Genomic DNA, 17,709 nt, shown 5'->3' on the forward strand with positions numbered 1-17,709 from the left:
TTCGCCAAACTTGGAAAAGATACAAGAAGTTATTTAGAGACCGCCCGTATCCACTATAAAAAAAGTCAAAATTGTGACTGACAATCCCGTTACAATCCAAGGTTTTTGCGATGAAATTGTGACAGAATCACAGTCGTCTCATAATCCTTGGTCGTAAATCATTTCTTGACGGAAATGCATTCTCACAAATTTTTGTGACAAAAATTATGGTGGATTATCCATTATTTAATTTTGCATCCACTATGCTTGATTCTGTCACAAACTTTGATAGATTTGTGGTGGCACTATCCATCACAATATTTTTGATCGATCTTTTCTTTTAGCAATTTTAGTTATCTTACCATAAAATTTGTGTTACAATACTTCATCACAAAAAATATTCTGTCACAAATTTTGTCACAGAATATTTTGCGTCATTCATTTAATGGTTAGTAAAATAATTGTGACAAACTAAATTTGTCACAAATTTAACTTTTAAACTTTTACGTTTAATAAATTATAATTATATTTAATTAGCTAAAAGCATAAAACAATTAACAAGGCAACCAAAATATAACAAACATAATGCTAAACCAAAAGTTTGATGTTAAAATATACAAACTTCACATATTCAGTTAACAAAATCTAATAATATTTAACACTTGACCAGTTGATAAAAGTCTTGCAATAATCAACAGTGAAACATCAACTAAGTAGGACCAACAGATGGGCTGGATGATCACGCCATCTCACTCATCATGCTCCTCCGTTGCTCCTCCATAGAACAAAATGAATCATTACTTTGTTGCCTCAAAAGCGCAGACTTCTGCTCGACGCGTTGCTGCACCTCTTGCTCGTCGCGTTGTTGCACCTCTTCCTCTAAATATTGTTGAAGAGTCCTCTCTTGAATTTCTCTCATACGCAGCACCTCCTCCTCAAGAACTTTAACGCGTTCTTTGGCAGCATCTTGTAACGCTTGTAAAGTGCATGAAAAGGCAGAGTTGGAGTCTGGATACGAAGTCAAAGATTGAGATCCTAAACCATACACATGTCGTTTCTTTTCTTCATCCACAACTTCAAAGTATAGGCGATTCACATCGACTTCGTGCGTATCATCTGATAGGTTCGAATTAGCAGTAGCCACCACAACCTCCATTTGTCCTTGCATATGTTTATTAGAATAAAAAATTAATCTAAATAAAGAATGTGAAAAATCCCCCCCTTCATCAAAACTGCCAAAATTTTGGCTAGAGAAAATATAATATATAGCAGAAACTATATGTCACGATCCAAAAGCCATCGTAGTCCGTGATGGTACCCAATGCTACCGTTAGTTAAGCCAACAACTAAATCAATATGTCATTAGTAAATCCAAAATGTATTTCAAAACAATTAGAGAAATAAGGAGTGAATATCGTTCGTTTTCAGAAAAAGTATAGATGTTATTATTTTAAATATTCGAATGCGGCTGAAATATAAACACGGAATCCTAACAGAATATAACCACAAAAAAAATCTAAATTTTCAAAATCCGATGTAACAAGTGCATCCCAAAATATACAATACTACTATAACAACAGTCAGAAATAGAAAATAGACAGAATGCAATAAATGGATAGGACGGGAACTCTATGTACTGCGGATCGTAATATGGAGAGCATCCCACCATAAATTCTCCTCAGCAACTGCGCCTACGTGCCCTGATGACCACAAAAAGTACCTATCTCTGTACCTACACAGTCAGTGCGGATGTATAGTATGAGTATGTAAATCAACACGTACCCATTCCCGAAAAAGTAGTGACGAGGGGTCGACACCAACGCTTACTAGTGGTCCAATAAATCAAGTATAATAAAAGTGAACAGAACATGTATGAGGCATGAAAAGTAAAACAGTAAAGACAGATATATGTACACAAAAACGATCCTCAACAGAAGAGTAAACTCAAAGTCCTTGAATACCGAATACTACTGTGAATGGAATGTATGTCAGGTAAATAACCACTAAAATATAATATCTCTAGTCGATAGATTCATAGATACGCTGACTCCTTATCGGATATTATGCATGATTCTCCCAAGGCGAATGGCCCGGCCCTATAAGAGCGATGACATGATATCTTGTCGTAGCTGACGACCCGATCCCATAAGAATAGTGTACTCTGCTGAAGATAATAACCCAATCCCATAAGAATATAAACCCTGCCAAGGCGAACGACCCGATCCCATAAGAATATGTACCCTGCCGAGGCAAATGGCTCGTTCCCATAAGAATATTTACTCGGTCGGGGCGAACGACCTGATCCCATATGAATGTGTTACATGATACTACCGAGGCGAATGACCCGATCCCATAAGAGTATATTACATAATATCGCCGAGGCAAACAACCCGATCCCATAAGATTACTGCTAAGACATTCAACTCGATCCCATTAGAATATTAAACTTTGATAGGTCACTATCCTCACTCACTAATATACGTGTGAGTTATAAAATTCAAGAAAACTTTTGAACAAATACGCACAATGCGGACGAAATCCGTAAAGGGGAGTAAAATTTTCACGGCTAATCATGTAGCTCGTCAAACATCTAAAATAGCAAGTCCGATACTCTATACAAGTCCAGTCACATGCAAAAATATAAATTAAAGCATTTAAACAGGCAAGAATAACTCAACTAGTACAATTAAAGCATGACATGAGTCTAACTCTACCTAAACATAATAAGGAATTCTAGCATGCGCACGGATACTCGTCACCTCATACATGCGTATCTCCCATCACGTATAGCACATAACAAATATAGCACCTACGCAGTAAATTCGCCTCACAAGGTGAGCCATGAGACTTACCTTGCTCCGAAATTTGATAACTGGCTCCAACGCCTCTCTAGCACCTCAAATTAAGGCCAAACGATCTGCAACTAGTCAAATAACGTGCAAATCAATCAAAATATACTCAAAACTCAAAATTTCATTAATTAAAAATAATTCCCCAAATCAAAACTAGACCATCCTTGTTTTACTTAAAACTAAAAATTTCATCACTTTGTGCTTATTTTGTGAGTTTTATTTCTCCTCTGTGAGATGGCTTCATACTATTGCGCTCTGTGGTAGTATCTATCGAGCTTATGGGATGGTTCTCTTAATTGGTCCTTCTTCCATCATTGGTTACATTTGAGTTATTGCTTGTTTGATGCACGAATTGCGTCGTATGTGGCACTAGGGGCATTTGGTATAGCCTGTCGGTCGAGCATATTGTACTAGGTGAGATGAGGTTATTAGACCTAGAAATAGTGCACTCATATTTGGATAAGGTACACTTGGATAGGAATGTCATTAGTCAGCTTAGAATTTGGCAATAGTTCTTGTCGGGCAAGAGAGCTCCACGACTTGTTGATCTGATGAGTGGTTATGACCTTCTATGTGTTTCTTCATATTTTGTTGTGTACGAAGGTTTGAAATAAGGTTCTATTCGATATGAGGTTTATTACCGGCATCAGATTTAGTAATGAGCAGCTATTGTGGTAGGAAGATATTACTATGAGTACATGAGTTATGTGGTATATCGTGTGATTATATCTTGGAATATGGTTATGACTTGATGAATCTTGTTTAGATTTATACAGTGTATATATGTGAGAATCAGATTTTATAAGGAATTTCGGATGTTAGAAATTGGGTTCTAAGGTTTATGGATTAAAGTTGAAGAAAGAATCTTTAGCTAGGTTGTGTTAACTGGTTTATATGGATTGAGGTGATGGGGGATCACCCATAAGTATGTGTAAGGTGAGTTTATAAAGTGATTTGATGGCTTTGGAACGACTCTTGGCACGTTCGAGGACGAACGTATGTTTAAGTGGGGGAGAATGTAACGACACGACCGATTGTTTTGAGCGTTAGCATTTCATTGGGTTATTTGAGGTCTTGAGTAGCTTCATATGATGTATTGCAAATTGCGTGCATGGTTGGTTTGGTTCCAAGAAAATTTCGGAGTGATTTGGAACACTTAGTTCTTAACTTGGAAGCTTAAGTTGGAAGTGTTGACTAAGTTTAATTTTTGTGTATTTGACCTTGAATCAAAGTTTTGTAGGCTCCGTTAGGTACGGATTGTAATTTGATCTCGGACATATGCCCAAATATGAGTTCCAGACGTTCCTAAATGATTTTAAGGTTAATTGTCAAAAGTTGGAAATTTTAAGGTTTGGAGAGTTGATAGGTTTTACTCATAGGTGACTTTGTGGTTATTGATGTATGTTTGGGATTCTGAGGTTTGAAATAAGTTTGTATGGTAATTTATGACTTGTGTGCAAAATTTGGAGTCATTCCGAGTTGTTTAGACGTATTTGATGTATGTTTAGAATTTGAAATTTTAAATAGTTAATTAAGCTTGAATTGAGGTAAGATTCATGGTTTTGATATTATTTTGTGGGATATGAGGCCTCGAGTAGGCCTATATTATATTTTTGGCCTTCTTGGTATGTTCGGATGGGGTCTCGTGTGGCTCGGGTGTGTTTCGGGGTAGTTTTGGACAATTTCCCCCTTATTGTTAATTGTTGGTTTCTCCGATTTTCTGGTGATGAGAGTCTTCTTCATATTCGCATGAGGAGGACAACAATCGCGACACTGGAATCGCGTTCCCGGTTGTTAAGGCTTTAAGCCTTCGCATTCACGTAGTGTTGAGTTAGGCTATGAATAGTCATTTGGTTGACCTTCTCATTTGCGAGAAGACTCCGCGTTCACGTAGGTTTGGTTGATGTTTTATGCTTCGCGATCGCGAAGTTGGTCCCACAATCGCTAAGGGTTTACTCGGAGCAGTAGTATAAGGTCCTATTTTCGAACTTGGAACTCATTTTACCATATTTTGATATTGGGAGCTCGGATTGAGGGGATTGTTGAAGCGGTTTTTACGCACTTGGATTGGATAAGTATTTTTGACTCGGATTTGATTATTATACATAATTACATATTTGATTTTAGGCATTTGATTGTTGGATCACTAAGAGAAATTGATATTTTTTGGCAAAACTTTTCTAAAGTAAAAAAAAAGAAAGATTTGAACATTGATTCAGAGTCGGATTTGGATGAAACTTGTATGGTTAGACTCGTATTCGAATGGGTTGTCGGAATTTGTGAATTTTGAGTTACGGGGTACGAGCTTGGATTTATTTTGTTTACTTTGAGTATTTGATTAAATATTCGACCTTTATCATTTGGGTTTGATTGCTATAGCATTATTTGATTTTGTTGAGTTATTTTTGGCTAGATTTCAGCCATTCAGAGGTCGATTCGCGCGGGGAGGCATTTTAATGTATTGATTTGGCTTATTTTAGGTAAGTATCTTGCCTAATGTAAGGCCCCGGAAAATTTCACTAAGTAATTTAAGATTTCGTGGTGCCAGGTAGGCTAATTATAATATTTTACGTGCTATTAACATGATGGACATCAATTGGATTTAGTAAATAAGTGTATAAGTCATATAATAAATAATTTGGGGTCCAAGGAAAGGCCTAAGTCTAAGTCAAATTGGAAAAATTACATAACAGTCTAAAATTCCAAATGAGTTAGCACAAGTTCACACTTCAAATGAGCATATATATATATATATATATATATATATATATATATAAGGTTTTATGTGATGAACAAGCTATCAAATGAAAGGTCTTCGAGTTTAGTTTCTAATGCTTCAAACCGTTCATCATTTGGACATTCCTACATAAAGTTATGTTCAAATTACCAAAGGCTGGATTTGCAATCAATTTCGCGATCACAAAACGACTTTGTGGACCGCATACGCATCGCATAGTAGAGTCGGGAAAAATATTATGCTGTAACATATTATTTATGCTGTCGCATAATTGATTATGCTGTTGATTATGCTATCGTATAATGATTATGCTGCAAGTCTGCTGCCCACATATTCATTATGCTATAGCATAATTGCACCACATAATTGATTTCGGGGGTCATTTTTGGAAATTTTCATATCCGAACCCACTTTAATAAATAAGCTTTGGGGATTCATTTAGGGCTATTTTATTCTAAATCTAGAGAGAGGTGAGAGCATTTTAGAGAGAGAAGGAGGAAGCTTAATATTATAACCATTCAATCTTTCATCAATCTTTAAGAATCAAGAAAACCAATCACAAGATCTTCATCTAAGAGGTAAGGTTCTATATACTAGACTATAATTTTGAGTTTTGGGTATAAGATGGGTTATTTAGGTATGATTCTTGGGTGTAATAGTATTATATATAGATGCATGTACAAATTAGGTTTGTGGGAAGATTGTTGAATACAAATAAGTAAAAAATGGGTTGGAGAATGAGAAAAATCTTGTAGAAGAGCTTTGAAATCAAGATGCACAACTAATGTTTGATCAAATGCTCAAATGAGCTGAAATCATGAATATCTTCCTAATTTGTGTTCGACTTTGTTATGTCTCAAAGTAGATTGGGATTGCTAGAATTTCCGAAACGTTGTAGTAACTTAAAGAAAGCTTAAACAAGGTATGTTGGCTAAACTTTCTCTCTCGAAATTAAATTCCATAATGTTTTCGTAAGTTTAAGTATGACCGATACAAATTCCCTAATTTCTACATTTCGGGTTGTCCCCTATAAACTCATAAACTTGATCACTCCAACTAGCCTTATATTGAACGATACATGTTTAAAGTATGGGTTGCTTATTAACATAGTATGGCTTTGAGTTGTGGTTTAAATGAAAAGTGGGATACCGATTAGGTAAGGAAAAATCGATATGCTTAATACTCCTAACCACGCGTATGCTTACAAAATGTCTTGATTGAGTGTGTCTAGTGGTTGGTAAACTACGAAGATGCTTGTAAATGAATTAAATGAACTAGGGACATAGAGTGTGGGCAATGTTTATAATTGTGCCTAATGATGCCTATGAAATGAGGAAAATATATGAATCAGATTATGAAATGAGCCTCGACTCAACTGTCTTAAAATGACTTCTAAAAGTAAAATTTGCTTTAAAACTCTAATGAGGTACGTATGGCTAACTCTCTTCTTCTTAGAATCGAACTCATGGTGTCCGAGTAATTGTTGTAAGTTTTGACTTGATCATGCCAGAATTGATTACCTTAATGTGTTGGGTTGGAAGATTTATGTTCCGTAATCATTCTAAATGTTTACCATGTGATCATGCTATTAGAGAACGTGATTATGGTTTCCGAGCTCTTTTTCTTGTGTGCGCAATGCCTTATGTGGTAGAACTTATTGACATGAATGATACTGTTATTCAAACAAATAAAAAGGGAAAAACTTGAATTATAAATTGTTTCCAAATGCCAAAACTACTTAATAAATGGGGTTGTTTGTGCCATGTAATGGAAAATGGAAATTAATGTGAATTAAATGGATAATCGAAAGAGGTTATGTCCCATGTGATATGGCTTAGACGGTCCGGCTGAGACCGGACTCCGTCTAAGAACACGGTGGCATTGTGGCTGAAATTGTGAATATGGTTACGTCTCACTTGAGACGGCTTAGCCGATTGGGGGACGAGATCGGATGCCATGCTGTACACATGGTGGCATTTATGTTGGATTTATGATTATCATCGTGAATTTGGATATGTCTCACTTGGGATGGCTTAGCCGGTCGGGCTGAGACCGAACTCCGTGTAAAAACACGGTGGCATTGTAGGTTGTGGCACTTGGCACTAAGAATTCTTAACCTAAAGAGATGGAAAGATTGAATTAGAAACTATGTGATCCTTACTTGGTATTTTCTTTTATATTTTTGTGAAGCACTTATTGATTATTATGACCGTCTTCTCTTTGTATCACTGTTCATTCTACTAAGATTGGTGCTTGCCTTTACATACTAGTACTATTCAACAATACTAACGTCCCTTTTGCCGGGGGCGCAACATCTTTAAATGGATGTAGATGGTTCCATAGCATACAGTGTTGGTCGCAGCTAGTGGGGCATCCTCTTTTCAGCCGACTTGGTGAGCCCCATTTCATTTTGGGGTCCTGTATCATTGTTTATCATGTACTTTATATTTTATGGTATAGCCGGAGCCTTGTTGCCGACATTTTCATGTTACTCTTCAGTTGTATTTAGAGGCTTCATAGACAGGTTGTGGTTGGTACGTGGTAGTGGAAATTAAATTAAAAATATTGGTATTTTACAAATATATTTTTCTTCATATCTATAAAAATTGTAATATTTTTGATATTATGGTTGAAACTGCTAATGGAAAAAAAATGGAAGTTGTTAATGAAATATTTACAAAGTATGATAGATGGAGTTCATCTCCTCTTTATTCATGAATTAGTTTGGGTAGAATGAAACCTAACTGGCTTGCTAAGTCGGGTTTACTCGGTTGAGCGTCGGTCGCGCTCCTTGGTTTTGGGGCGTGACAAACTTGGTATCAGAGCCTAAGGTTTTAAAGTTTCCTAGGATGTCTCGAAGCTTTTGTCTAGTAGAGTCCTTCTTATTGGTGTGTTGTCGACCACATCTATAAGTTTGAGGCTATTCGGACATTTAGGAATTTCACCCTTCTTTGATACTCCAAATCGTGCATTAGAACTCAAGATAGGGAGCTAATTTCCTCACTATGTCTTATTCTCCAGTTGAGTAATCTTGATACCATACTCCACGAGTTTGAAGCAGTAAGGAGGGAATGACCCCACCATTGAATCTGAGGGAGATTGCCCAAGAATTTGTTAGTAGAATGTATTGAGCCATGGAGGGATTGGTAGAACTTGTTGCTAAGGGGAGTACCCTTGTTCCTATTAATGTCACTACACCACCAGATCATGTAGTATATCAGTATGTTACCAACGTACGTTAGGGATGTGGAGTCGAGGGGCATCGATTAAGTTATTTCCCTATCACCCTAAAGTCACCAAGTAAGTTGAATTAAAATTTCTACTCATTGTGTATGTACATCCATATTGAAGAGTTCTCATAAACATGGTCTAAATAAGATGTTGAGTCACAAAACATTGCATGTACCTACTTCTTGAACGAGATGTATTATTCGTGAATCCACTCTATCACAAATTCTCTTATTTACATCCTTTTATGGAATTAAGTTCTATAATTATGTCTTTGAATTGAGTTATAACTCTAGGATTAATACTTCCCACTTGCTTTCCTAAATTCTCAACGAGGGACTATACCCGATGAATTTCTTACAAAATCTTTTTATTTAAATGGACAACATCTGCCCACTTGTGCCTATGCATGCACCATCGTAAAGTTTACCTATGTGGTGTCAAGTTCCATGTAAAGCATCCTAGTGTTGCGTTCCTTCTCGAGGCACTCCTTTTCTCACTAGTGTATATGGCTTCTATGGTTTGAACAGTCACCCTACTCTCTTGCGAGTATCATCATAAAACCTTTTCATTGTTTAGTAACATGAGAGCATATCTCAACTCCTATCATAGGTATAAATATCGATTGAAGTGTTTGTCCATATAAAATTTTTGAGAAATTTGAGGTTTTTACAAATCCGTCACAAGAAGGTCTTTTGTTTGCCCATCTTAGTATAACTTTCGTGTCCACTTGGGACATCCCGCATAAGTAGCTCACTTTGTTCCTAGTATTATGGTTGATCGTTACGTGGTCTTGTATTGTAGTTTGTGAGTTAATATAGCAGAAGCATGTCCAGCTCATAACAAATGTTTATTTTCTCTTTATACCTCCACCAAATGTGTTAATTGTGTTCCTTAGTTAATGAATTCACTGTGCTAGTTTCCCAACACTTGTTCGATAACTATGATAGAACATGTCCTTCTATGTGTCACTGTAACACTTCCTTTCTCATAAGGACCTTTAATAGGCTCTCCGACAAGGACAAATGCACCTTTGGGAGTTATTATAGCATAACGTCTGCTTCTTGTCGCGCCCCCTTTTTCTCGCGAAATTTGGTTTATGACATTTGGGAGACAACTCGTTCCCTTTCGGGAATTGGGTTTTGAATTGAAGAGTCGCCACCTAATGATTAAAGTGCATCAGGACACTAAAGAGGGTTTGTTTTGAGTAACCAGAGATTGGGTAAGGGCTTGAAATTATCCCAAGGGGAAGGTGTTAGGCACCCCTCAAGATCCACTAGTGTGATTCCCGACCAAACAATTATTGTGACTTAGGTGTAAAAAATACATAGGCAAATAAAGGCTTTAAATAAGAGGGGATTTTCACGTAATGGTTACAAATAAACAAAAGTAAGAAAAGGAACTAAAAAGAGGTGATTTTCTTAAAAGAAATGGTTTAAAAAGATTTAAGAGAAACAAAGAAAACAAAGGTAAGGGGGGTCCTAGGTTTATTAATAATATGGATCACCCCACCCAATATCCGGTAATCACTCCTCAGTGAGGGGCTACACGTGATGTTATCGCGTGGTCATCATATCCATACCTACCCTTTCCCACCCTGTTAAGGTATTAAAGCGCGGAATAGTCTCGTTTACTTATTGCATGCTATTATCCGCCCCAATACTATCAGCCCCGGATGCACTTGGGACTAATAATCTTAGAGGGAGGAGGTATTGGGCTTATTTGTGGTTTCAAAAGGTAAAATACTAAGGCGACAAACAAAACACATATAACATATTTTGGGAAGAATATAAACAAATAAAAAGGCTCAAACAGACCTCCTTTAAATCAAAGAAAGCATATAATGTAGCATGACTTGCATGTACTATTTAGGGTCTGATTAAAACTTAAAAAGATCGAGGCATATTGATTTATTACATAGTTCAGATAAGAAGCCCGAATCAGGTATGCCTGCTGGTTGTAGCTGATAAAAAGTCTGATTCAGTTTATAAATTTTCACCCTATGGCTTGCCGGAGTGTTATATGAGGACCCTATATGCATGATATCTACCGATTCCAGAAACAATGAAGTAAACATGAATGCATACTGATTTAAGAAAAAATCGTCTGTTATTAAAGAAAGGCGAGTTTTAGCAAAAGAGCATGCGTCACTATTACTGGTTTTAGACTTATAAGCGAGTGAAGTAGTTCATATTCGATTAAAGCTCATCTAGGCATGCTTTCTATGTGTTGTCGATTTTGGACACTTTTGTAAACATGGTAAAAAATGCAGAAATCCTATAGGCATGGCATCTAGATGCTAAATTTCTTTTAAAGCCTATGAACATGACATCTAATTGCGGTTGATTATTTAAGACCTATAAAGATGTATGCCTAATGAGGAATGCATATGCAAGATTCAGAAAGAACCTATAGGCATGATATCTATATGATACACAAAAAATTCAGAAATTCCTACAGGCAAGATATCTATATGATATGCAGAAATTCAGAAATAACCTATAGGCATGGTATCTATATGGGAATGCAAGATTCCTATGGAAATGGTATCTATACATGAGAATGCAGAAATTCTTAGAGACATGGTATCTATATGAGAATGCAAGATTCCTATAGACATGGTTTTTATATGAGAATGCAGGAATTCATAAACTTCTATAGGTAGGTTATCTACCCCTTTTTGCATACATAGTTACCCCTCCCTTTTCACTATCCCGAGAGTCTTATTACAAAGTTATTACAGCCCAGAAAGAGTAACGTAAAGAAAAAAATACAATCAGAAAAGTACAACCAAGGAGAGCCTGATTCAGACTTCCTGTCTGAAGTATGAAGTAAACCAACTCCAAGAGACCTTATTTTCAAAGCCTTTCTCCCATCTGGATGTGTCAGAGTTCCTTAAGAGTTTCATAAGAACTCTGGACAGTGCTTACACCCAAATGTATCACCAGATTAAGCCATACTGCAGTGTGGAAGGGCCAACCCTTAGCTGTCCAAGTTCAGAGGGAACTCAAGGTCCCAAGGCAAGGCTCACAAGAGGGGGGCAGAACTTAGGGACTAAGAGAGGGTGCAAGTACAGAATTCTGAAAAGGGGAAAGGGGAAGGGAAAACAACTCACATTAATACACATAGGGGTATAGGGAATGGGGAGGTCGTAAATAGGCAAAGACAGGCTGATGGGCATACCCAACAATGGGAAGTGCTGGCACACCTATAAGCCTGTTAGAGCACACTGTTTAGAGGTCAAGATCCCTTAAGGGACCAAGTTCAATGCATGGACAATAACTTACATATTGCCATGTTTCAAACCAAAACTCAAAACACATAAGGCGGTAGGGAGCAGGGATTCATAGCAGAAACATATAGAAAGAAATCAGTATGCTAGTTTAAATATTTGAACTCTACAGAAACAATAAATAAACATGGAAAACTCATTGTTGTGATGCTGAAGCTTAAATTAGGACATACCAGTTTCAAAGAAACAAATAGTGAAAATGCAGGAGTCTTGTAAAAGCCATAGTGCACACAAGAAGAGAGAATGCTATTATGTGGAAGCAAGAGTTCAGAAGGATTGTGAAAGTGTGTTCTTTGTGAAAAAGGGTCGTGCCTTTTATAATGTGAAATCAGGCAGAAATAAGGTAAGAAAATAGTTGAGGAACTGATTGTCAATCAATTACACAAGATTCCCTTTAATTAAGGAATTCAGATTCAAAATAGGTAAAAACCATTTAAGGAAAGAAATTGAATAAACATTTTGTGCAAAGCATGCAATTAGGGGCAAGTACATAAATGGTTATTTAAGGACAAGATTTTGAAATACACGGTTTGTTCAAATAAGTTAAGCAAATCAATTAACAAATAGTAAATCAAAAGGGTCTGAGATTTTGCATGAATGAACAGAGTCAGAAAAGATGAAGAAGAGTTTTAACTTAGGCCGAGTCAAAGAGAAAATCAGCAAACAATGGAAAGAAATCAATCAAGCCATATTCAGAAGGAAGTTTGAACTAATTGCAAATTTATAAACCATTTTAGAGGGAAATTCATCATATATAAGGAGCATACGAACATGTTAAGCATGAAAAAGACTATGGTGTCATTGTAAAATCAGTAGAAGATCCAGTGCAGAAAAGTTTAGCAAGAGCTGGAATCATATGAAGAACAAATGTTTTGAAACTCATTTCAGAGATTCAAAATAGGTTCAGAGGTCTCAGAAAGAACTGAAACCCTGCCATATTCCTCTCAGCAACTGAAACTCGTGAGAAACATGATATAAAAGTAACATACATAGCATAGCAAAAGAATTCAAAGAAAATAGAGTAGAAGAAGCTAACACGAAAAGTAATGGAAAAGACTAGTAAGATCAGTAGCAGAAACATGCTGAGAAGTTTATAGAAGAAACTTAAACAGAACTTAGTAGAAGGAAAATAGTAAAACACTTAAGAACACAGTAGAAAAATATAGTAGGAGAAACATATCAGAACATGGTAGAAAAAAGTACCAGAACATAGCAGAAAAGCATACGAGAACATAGTATAGGAAAATACAGTAGGAGATACATACAAGAACAGGATATAGAAAATACAGTAGAAGAAGAATATAACAACACGATATAGAAAACACAGTAGAAGAATCATACAAGAACGTGGTAGAAGAAAAATATAAGAACATAGTAGAGGCAGATGCACACAAAAGAAAAAAGAAAGAAAGTCAGAGAAACACTTAAACATTTTTCCAGAAAACCCTAGATCAGAAAAGAAATGGGTCTGAAAGTAATTTTGAAAGAAAAGCCAGAGAAATCGTTTTAAAACTTAGGGAAAACATAGATACACAACAGATCTAAAAGAATCGGAGAAAACCTCGAAGGGTTAGGGTTTCAGAAGGGCCCTAGAAGTAAGAAAGGCTTTGAAAAATCACCGATCTGAGTCGGAGAGGTCAAAATCAGGCTCAAACAACCATGGTACGCCAGAGCAAGGTCGGAGATGACCGTGGAACCTCGAATCGACAGAGGTCTGGGTACAATTTCAAGGTCATGCCTTGAATCTTCAAAAATCAGACACTTGGGAGTCATAGGAGGCCAGTGTAGGACTCGCATAGCCTTGAAAGCCATAGATTCCGGTGGCTTTTAGGGAGGAGATGGTATGAGGCGGCTAGGGTTTGAGAAGGTTCGAGAGTGTTTGAGAGAGTGGAGGGTTCAGAGGCGGCTAGTAGGTGAGAAATGAGAAGGTTAGGGTGGTCGTTGGGATTAAAAAAGGAAAGGGAGAACATGAGCCGTTGATCTAGGGTTATATTTTAAAGGCCGTGGGTCGGGTAATTTTGGAATTGGGCTGGGCATTTGAAATTGAAATTGGGTTGGATTAGGGGTGCCAAATCTGGCCAAAATTGAAATAAAAACAGGCTAACATTTAAATAGCCATTTTTCCTTATTTATTTTATAAAAAATAGTAAAATAATTTTTGAAAATGAATTAAGGTACTAAATTAATTAATAATATATAAATATTAAATTAAAAAATACTGGAATCAATTTTGTAATTATAAACGCAATTAAATCTAAAATAGGCTAATATTGCAATTATATGCAATTTAGCTTTAAAATACTAAATAAATTTGTAAAAAATGTGCAAAAATTATCTTAGCTATATTTTGGTATAAACAAGAATCCAATAAATGATTTACCGAAATGCCAATTTTGGAACACTTATTGGTTTTTCTTGATAAAATAGAGCAATAAAATTGATTTAGAATCTTTAAAAAAAATTGAGAAAAATAATAGGACCTTGGGATATGCTTATATATGCATATATATGTTGTTTTAATAGGTATTTTATATATGAAAATATATAGGGAAAAATTAGGTATCAACAGCTGCCCCTCTTTACCCGGGAAATATGAAAGAGTTGTCGGGTAAAGATATGATGGCCAATTTTAACCGAACAAAATGGTTTGAAGAGGTTGACCATGCTCTGGTTCCTGAGCTGCCTACATATCCCTGGTCTTACGTGAATCAGACCATATGTAGTTCAGGATCTGTCGGCAATGTATGCCGATGGAGGTTTTTCAAGAACGGACGCAATGGGATGAGTGATTAAGGTCTAATAGGGCTTGCGGGAATTGGAGTGGGACTGATCCTGCTGAGACCGTCGTTGCTCACTGGTTTACCTGCAAATAAGCAATACAAGTTTATATTGTGCGGAAATTTAAACGTGATGCAAGTTCCCGTCGGACCATGAATGTTGTCTTTGGACGTTTAGTATGATGTCCTCAGACCATGACGTACTGGGCCATGAAGCATATGATAAGGGATTCGCAGGCCATGAAATAATGCTCTCGGGCTATGAGAATGATGCCTCCGAACTATGACTCCTTTGAATAATGATATGCAAAAGATAAAGGGGTCCTCAGGCCATGGCATGGCGTTCTCGGGCTATGAAAATGGTTCCTCCGAACAATGACGACTTTGGATAATTTTGGAGATCTTTCAGCCCATGGAATGCAGTAGGTGGCGATCTTTCAGCCATGCAAATGTAAAATAAAGCGGCGATATTTCAGCCATGCAAGATGTAATTGAAGTGGCGATATTTCAGCCATACAAGATGTAAATAAAGTGGCGATATTTCAGCCATGCAAGATGTAAATGAAGTGGCAATCTTTCAGCCATGCAAGATGTAGATGAAGTGGCGATCTTTCAGCCAATGCAGAATGTAAATGAAGTGGCGATCTTTCAGCCATGCAGATGGAGGTAGAGCTTAACCTCAGAAGGAAGAATGGTAGCCTTATGCAATGCAGAGAATGCAGATGGAGATAGAGCTTAGTCTCGGAAGGCAGAATGGTAGCCTTATGCAATGCAGAGAATGCAGATGGAGACAGAGCTTAGTCTCGAAAGGCAGAATGGTAGCCTTATGCAAAGTAGGAAAAGCAGATGGAGGTAGAGCTTAACCTCGAAAGGCAGAATGGTAGCCTTATGCAATACAGGAAATGTAGATGGAGGTAGAGATTAACCTCGGAAGGCAGAATGGTAGCCTTATGCAGGAAGTAAAAATAGCAAATGGCAATAGAGTCTTCTTAGCTGATAGCAGATTATGGTATCGTGATTGCTAGGGATATTGTGTCTGCTGGGGACACTGTTGTGTGCGTATATCAGTTGCGAGCAAGCGCAATGGTTTGGAGTGTTGTATTCCTGAACTTTGTGAGTGAGCGTATAGTATATTAGATGATTTTGCAACTCAAGTGCCTGCATCCAAAGAAAAAGTCATGAGTTTGTAAAGGGGGAAAGGTTAGTTCGTGTCCCCTGCTGGCTTTGCTTGACCTGCTCGATTTTGATCTGGTGATACTGCCCGTATCATTGGGATAGCGTTGCTAAACAGAGCGATTTCAAAAATAAACATGCATGATTTTAGTAAAGAAAATGTAACATAAATACATAATTAAGAATAGTTTTCTTTAGATGAACCGACGACTGCGACGTGGTTCAAGACATTGCAACTTTTCTTGCTCCGGAATTTTGCGGGTCCTCCTCAAAATTCTGCCCCAGTTTATTGGGTTGCTGCTTCTGACGGCTGCTTGCGGCGAATAGCTGAAATCACTTCGGAATTTTGAGGGCCTCCTCAAAATTCTGCCCCAGTTTCCAATTGTGGGGAAAGTGAAAATTTTATTGACTTATGACCGAACCCATAGGGTTGCCTACGTATCCCCTCTTAAACGGGAATCAGGTCAGGCGTAGTTCAAATTACATCATATAAGGAAAGCATAAAGGTTACACATAGTATCGCTTGATTGTATCTGAATTGATCGGCTTTGGCCAAACGTCTCCGTCCATTTCTGCAAGTATGAGGGCTCCTCCTATTAGAACCCAGTGGACCATGTATGGACCCTACCAGTTGGGAGAGAACTTCTCCTTGGCTTCATCTTGATGCGGAAAATATTTCTTTAACACCAACTACCCCGGTGTAAACTGTCTCGGCTTGACTCTTTTGTTGAAGGCTTTGGACATTCTGTTCTGATAAAGTTGACCATGGAAAATTGCGTTCATTCTTTTTCCATCTATAAGAGCCAGCTACTCGTAACGACTCTTCACCCACTCTGCATCGTCGAGTTCTACTTCTTGTATGATCCTCAAGGAAGGGATTTCTACTTCGGCGGGAATGACTGCTTCTGTACCATATACCAGCATGTAGGGGGTTGCCCCAGTTGATGTGCGGACTCTGGTGTGGTATCCCAATAAAGCAAATGATAGTTTCTCGTGCCACTGCTTATGCTTCTCTATCATTTTCCTTAGTATCTTCTTGATATTCTTGTTGGCGGCTTCTACGGCTCCGTTCATCTGAGGTCTGTAGGCTGTAGAATTCTTGTGTTTGATCTTGAAGGTTTCACACATGGCTTTCATCAAATCACTATTGATATTGGAACCATTATCAGTGATGATTGATTCTAGGATCCCGAATCGACAAACGATGCGATCGCGGACGAAGTCTGCCACGACTTTCTTAGTCACTGCTCTGTAAGATGCTGCTTCAACCCATTTGGTGAAATAATCAATTGCTAATAGGATGAACCTGTGCCCGTTAGATACGGTAGGTTCGATTGGTCTGGTAACATCCGTTCCCCAAGCGGCGAACGGCCATGGCGAGATTATTGCATTAAGCACATTTGGTGGCACCTTTATCATGTCTGCATGTATCTGACAGCGGTGGCACTTTCGGACATACTGGATGTAGTCCATTTCCATAGTCATCCAAAAATAGCCAGCCCGGAGTATCTTCTTGGCTAAGACAAAACCGTTCATATGAGGACTGCAGGTCCCTGCATGAATTTCCTCTAATAGTCTGGATGCTTCCTTTGCGTCGACACACCTTAGCAATCCCAAATCAGGAGTCCTCTTGTACAGGATTCCTCAGCTGTGAAAGAAATTGTTGGATAA

Source organism: Nicotiana sylvestris, chromosome 5 (genome assembly GCF_000393655.2).
Source record: "Nicotiana sylvestris chromosome 5, ASM39365v2, whole genome shotgun sequence".
Classification (NCBI taxonomy): Eukaryota; Viridiplantae; Streptophyta; class Magnoliopsida; order Solanales; family Solanaceae; genus Nicotiana; species Nicotiana sylvestris.